The sequence below is a fragment of the Triticum aestivum genome, chromosome 5A (assembly GCF_018294505.1).
Source record: "Triticum aestivum cultivar Chinese Spring chromosome 5A, IWGSC CS RefSeq v2.1, whole genome shotgun sequence".
Classification (NCBI taxonomy): Eukaryota; Viridiplantae; Streptophyta; class Magnoliopsida; order Poales; family Poaceae; genus Triticum; species Triticum aestivum.
Window position 1 is genome coordinate 360,605,053 of NC_057806.1, and position 5,694 is coordinate 360,610,746.

Genomic DNA, 5,694 nt, shown 5'->3' on the forward strand with positions numbered 1-5,694 from the left:
CTTACATTTCTCTCCTTCTCCCCTCCCTCTCTCTTATAGCCTTTAAAGGCTCATAAAGTGACGCGCTATCCGCGCTCATTAAACCTAGGGGCTTCTTTAAACAGAAGCTTATTTATACGGGCTTCATGCCCAACACATGTGTCACCCTTCCGCCACTACAACGGGAACCCCCCTTTAGCAATGCATCGTTAAGTTGCCTAATGTCCATATATGTGTTGCTAAGGTCTACACCAACGCATTAGTATCCGTTGCCGTTGGTGGCGTTGGAAGGGTCTACAACAACACATATAGTTGCGTTGGTAATCAGCATGTAAAAGCGTTGCAAGATAGCAACATATATATCTACAGCAAAACAACACTTTGTATACGTTGTTGTTTACCCTACATAAACCAATTTTCACATTACAAACTAGTGCAGCATGTCCATGCATCTGTGCAGAGCTTGAACAATTACTGGTATTTTATATATTACGAACAACGAAGTAAGGAGCAACAATCCACTAAACAGAAAGATTTTATATATTTAATCAAATCGGTTTGCATTACATGGAACACAATCTGATAAAGATATTACATGATCTCCTATTTATTAACCATGAAACTGGCATTGTATAACGTAAATGTAAAACTATCTTGTAGTAGCCCCATTCTCAACCTTTCTATCAACAACTTAGCCATGCATCATCTTCGTCTTCATCGTCCTTCCTGCTGGATGACAAGCTTCTCTATGAACTTCCTGTGAATGCCTCCTATGACATTGTTATAGGATGAATTACTGCCACCCTGCCCATGGTTCAGTACTAGAACTGACTGGCAATGCGCCACTGCAACAGATGAAATAAACAAAATGAAAATTCAGCATGAGGAGATGGAAGCCACATGTAATGCTTAAATATTCTGGGATTGATCATTTATCGAAGGAAAGCTCACATCAGTTCAATGTATTGTAAATGACCAAGAAAAATTCTTGTCGTTCCTTATTCCTAGCAGATGCTTGATTTAATTGTAACAAGAATGTGTAACTGTGAACTAGGCATGCCACTCTGTTACGCACTCTTAAATTTTTTACCTCAATCTTTTTCTTTTCTTTTGCCATATGTCGCAAGCCAAAATTACATTAGGACCATATATCTAATATATAGAAATGCATGTCATAATGAACATGGTCCCTCTTAGTACAAAAAGAGAATTCTCATCCTAAGATCAAAGATTACTCACGTTAAGGCATCTTGATGACAGTATACACAAATATTGTAAATTGTATACTGTGATTGGGTAATTGCAACTTTAACATAGCCACACACGCTGTTATTTTTTTGTCCAGCCAACTAAATAAAGAAGAGTAACTTCAATTAACCTCAAAAAAAGAATACTTGAACTAAGATAATGGAAACTGATTGTGTCATATAACTTACATTCAGGTGTGCATTTTGTTCCACAAAGCTGCTGCAGACCAACAAAAATCCTTTTGGAAACATCCTATATGGGTAGTTGGGAATATAGTTAGTGGAGATAATTTAACAAACTTGGTTTCTGTGTATTTTGTCACCAGTTCCTCAAGGAAAGTCTAAAGCAACCCATATTCTGGTATCCTGCGATAAGTTCAGCAGAAGTGTCAAATAATGAACACTCAAGGTAGAATTTCTATCTAAAGTGTTTCCTGTATTATAAGCACCTTTCAAAAAAGGTTAAATCGGAAATGCAAAATGGAGCTTGAACTCTAGGTAGCTCTTTATCTGAAACATCCATGTGTAAAAAGATTGTTGAAATCACCATATTTGAGGGGCTAGTGTTTATCTTGTGTGGCATTGTAGCTTTTCATCTCTTAACTTTCTATCTAGAAATCTTTACCAGTAATCTATGTTTTGTATGATATTTGTTTCTACCTTTCAATGAACTTTTTCTTCTAAGTTTACAGTTCAACATCGAACTCACTACCTATAGGGCAATACTCTGAGCAATAAAAATAAATAGTTCATAATTTTTGACGTGACGAGTTTTGTTTTAAGAACTATATATATCAGGAAATAACTAATCTTTTTTTTTGCAGGGGAGGAAATAACTAATCCGGTGTTCTTGTAAATCTTAAACTATGGCCTGCTATCTTACTTATATTAACATTGTAACTGTTCGCACTGTTCACATTACATTTAAGTTCTATATGATTTAGATAAAAAAAAGCTAAACATCCCCCACAACAAAAAAAGTAGCCATATTTTCATATATAATGAAGGGAATTATAAAGTTTTGTCTGCCGCTTGAGCAGACTATTCTTTATTTATTAGGAAAAACTGGTCCAGAGTCTAAAATAGATGCCATACAGTATAAGAAATAAGATCAGGGTTGCAACATATTGGGTTTCAGTCAAAAAAACATATTGGGTTCTATACAGATCAGTCTAAACGGACTAACTTGACTCATCCTCATATCCCGACAAACTGTTCTCAGATGGAGTATATTGAAGCATGTACATTAGCATATTGAAGTATGGTTTGAAAGAACATGGAAAAGCATTAACACTACTATGTAGTGAACGCTCCACGAAAGTTTCAAGCACAACATACCTTGCATTGATGCATTGGCTGGAATTAAAGCATTAATCTGGTCCTCTGCAAGAACACGTCTTTGACAGCAAGCTAGAGGCCAACACTTGTAACTACACCAGACTAATCATACTTAGCCCTTCCTTTAACCTAGCACCAAGTGTTTCCTCCCCACCCACGTGTGCCTCGCCCTCGATTGTACTCACCCCCAGTATAACGGCCACCCTTTCCCCTCTAGGTGAATTGCTTCCAGAAGACAACACGCCACAAGTGATCTAATATTCTGATACTAGCACTTTAAATCATCCGCCTCTCCACTTGAAAATGCCGTGGGCAGATCATTACCTGAAAGATATAGCCATCTCATCGGTTATGTTTTCTAGGGGACTAATGAAAAACGCCAAGCCACATAAAAAATAATCATACATTGAAATTAATTAACAAGGGAAAACGGTGTGAGCTGTACATATAATGAACATTGTTGTATATATATTATATAATAAGATGCATAGACATGAACGATGCATACACACCATGTTTCGCATTGTCATGGTTTCAATTAGAGTCATACATGGTGGCAGCACTACATGAGAAGGATAGAGGTACACAAGTAAGCGCTCAGTGATACAATCTCAAAGGCAAGAAGGGAAAGAGACAAACCGTGTGATGTTAGGCATCCTCTGATTTACGGAGTGTAGTGACATTGATGCCGGTGCAAGCCAGCGCCCGCGGCAGTGGATCGGGATGAGCAGTCAAGGTAGCGTGGATTGTCATCATGATGGCCGGCAAAGAATACGGCCCGGCCTGCCACAGAAAGAACCAAATAGTGTAAGAGAAGAGTGGGTCAGAGGAGGAGTGGCTTGCTGAACCGTGAGCGGCGTCGGAGTCGAGATTGCTGAGGCGGAGCAGCACCACCAAGGCCGAGCCGGGAGCGGCGCGTGCGGAGACGTGGCGCGGGGCAGTAGGTCGACAAACCAGAGGAGGCGCGGGGCAGTAGATCGACAAGACAGAGGAGGTGGGAGGTGTTGGCGACCTGTGGTAACTAGGGTTGCGGCGGGCCGCATGTGGGCGCGGAGGAAGTCGCCATGGCGAGGGATCGGGGAAGGGTAGTGAGGGGTAGCTGCTCCTGTAAGCGGCGGCGTAGCAAGCGCCGGAGCTAGGCAGAATCACTGGTGGTGGCGGCAGCGGCGTTGTGGTCACGGAGAGAAGAGATTTGGCTTGGCCGCATACTCCTTGGACAGAGGAGGTAGAGGTAATGTGTAGATTTTTTTTCTGTGGATAATGTGAAAATATTGTGGTTCCTCCGCCGGTCCAGACACCCCCGGGTCATTATTCGAATCCTATGGATAACCTTGTTGCGGCCGCAGCACGGTTAGAGGCCATCCCAGTCGAAGGGGATTCTCCGCAAGCAGTAGAGACACGCCGGGTTAAGGAGCTTCTCCGGACCGCACTGATTTAGCAGGAGGCATACTCATACAGCCGTGATCGGATTCATTCTACGCCCCGTCCGAGCCGGAGCTATAGCAGGCGCATAGATGAACCGGCCATATCGAGCAATGCGCAAGGCCGTGAAGCGGCCCGTGGTGATGACCCGGCAGGTGGTGTTGTCGATGCGGTGAACCGGGCCCGGGCACAAAGGGAGGCCGAGTTAGCAGCACAGGATAATGCGGGCCAACTTACACCGGTTCGTTCTGCCACCTTTGCTGGACCAGGGATCACATCCGCTCTGGGAGTGCCTTGCTTGGTCCCTGCTTTACGTAATGTGCGCCTGCCCAAAGATTTCAAGGGTCCACGTAAGGTGCCGAATTATACCGCTGATTTACCCCCTGAAGCGTGGATAGAGAGTTATGAGATGGCCATGGAAATGCTGGACGTGGATGAGGCCGCATGTGCAAAATATTTCACCATGATGCTTGAGGGCACGGCTCATACTTGGTTAAAGAGCCTACCGCCCAATTCTATCAGCTCATGGGCCCAGTTGCGGGCCCGGTTTATATAGAATTTCAAGGATACATGTAAGCAGCCCAAGTACATAGTAGACCTGGCGGCTTGTGTCCAGGAAGAAGGAGAATCAACGACCCATTGGGTGCGCCGCGTTTCGGAAATTTTGCACTCATCTGATAGGATTAATGCTGACTCTGCGGTCTTAACTCTGGAAGGCAACTGCCGGTTTGAGCCTCTAAAATTGAAATTGGGACGCATGAAGCGGTTCTGTAATGACATGGGAACCCTCATGGCTGCTTTAGTGAAGTATGCCGATTCGGACAGTACCAAGGATCCCGAGCTTAATGATGATGAAGCAGGGAAGGGAAAGAAGAATAGCAACTCCAAACAGCAGCAGAACAAACTAGCGGGTCATGGAAACGGAGGCAAGCGCAAAGCGGACGGCAGCGTGGACTTTGTGGCCAACACTAACGCACAGGACAGGGGGCAGCGGCGCAGAGGTAAAGCGGCAAATCGTAACGGGGCTCCCAATCCTAACGCAGGCCGTTTGAACTATTTGTTGAATCAGCCTTGCCCGAAGCACGGGACGAAGGAGGCGCCGGCTAACCATCTTTGGAAAGATTGTTATATCATGCAGGAGTTCAAAAACTCTAATGCTTTCCGGTATGATCACGGATCAGGTGGCGGTTCAGGATCCGGTTTCCACGGGCCGGATCACGATGGAGCTTCCGGTTCAGGTCGCAATCAGGGCGGTCACAATCACCAGAATAATCAGAACAGCCAGCAGCAGCAGCAGCAGTCGGGTTATCAGAGCCAGCCAAAACAGTTGAACAATGGGCAATATCATGTTTTCACAACTAGTTTGGATAAGCGCGACCGAAAACTCCACAAGCGAGCGGTGAATTCTGTTGAACCGGCCTTACCACGTTACTTGCGCTGGTCGGAGCAGCCTATCGTGTGGAGCAGAGAGGATCACCCGCCCCGGGTTGATAACCCGGGCCAGCTAGCATTAGTGGTAGACCCTCAGGTGGGGGGTTATAAATTCACCAAGGTACTCATGGATGGAGGAAGCAGTATTAACATACTATACTATGAGACATTCCGGCGCATGGGACTAACAGACAAGGATCTCAGACCGTCGAATACGGTATTCCATGGTGTTGTGCCAGGCAAATCTGCATATCCTGTTGGTAAGATAGCCCTAGAT

The 5,694-nt window shown here is 44.6% G+C and overlaps 1 long non-coding RNA gene across 2 annotated transcripts; it reads right to left on the reverse strand.

Annotated features, from left to right (window-relative positions):
* Nucleotides 1–502: 502 nt before the first annotated feature.
* On the reverse strand, nt 503–3,788 carry LOC123106918 (uncharacterized). 2 transcript variants are annotated; one of them, XR_006451548.1, is made up of 5 exons: nt 3,204–3,788; nt 2,565–2,888; nt 1,416–1,592; nt 1,219–1,328; nt 503–824 (listed from the first exon to the last, which is right to left on the reverse strand). It is a non-coding gene; the product is annotated as an uncharacterized lncRNA (long non-coding RNA). The 2 variants fall into 2 exon arrangements; XR_006451547.1 differs by lacking the exon at nt 1,219–1,328.
* Nucleotides 3,789–5,694: the final 1,906 nt, after the last annotated feature.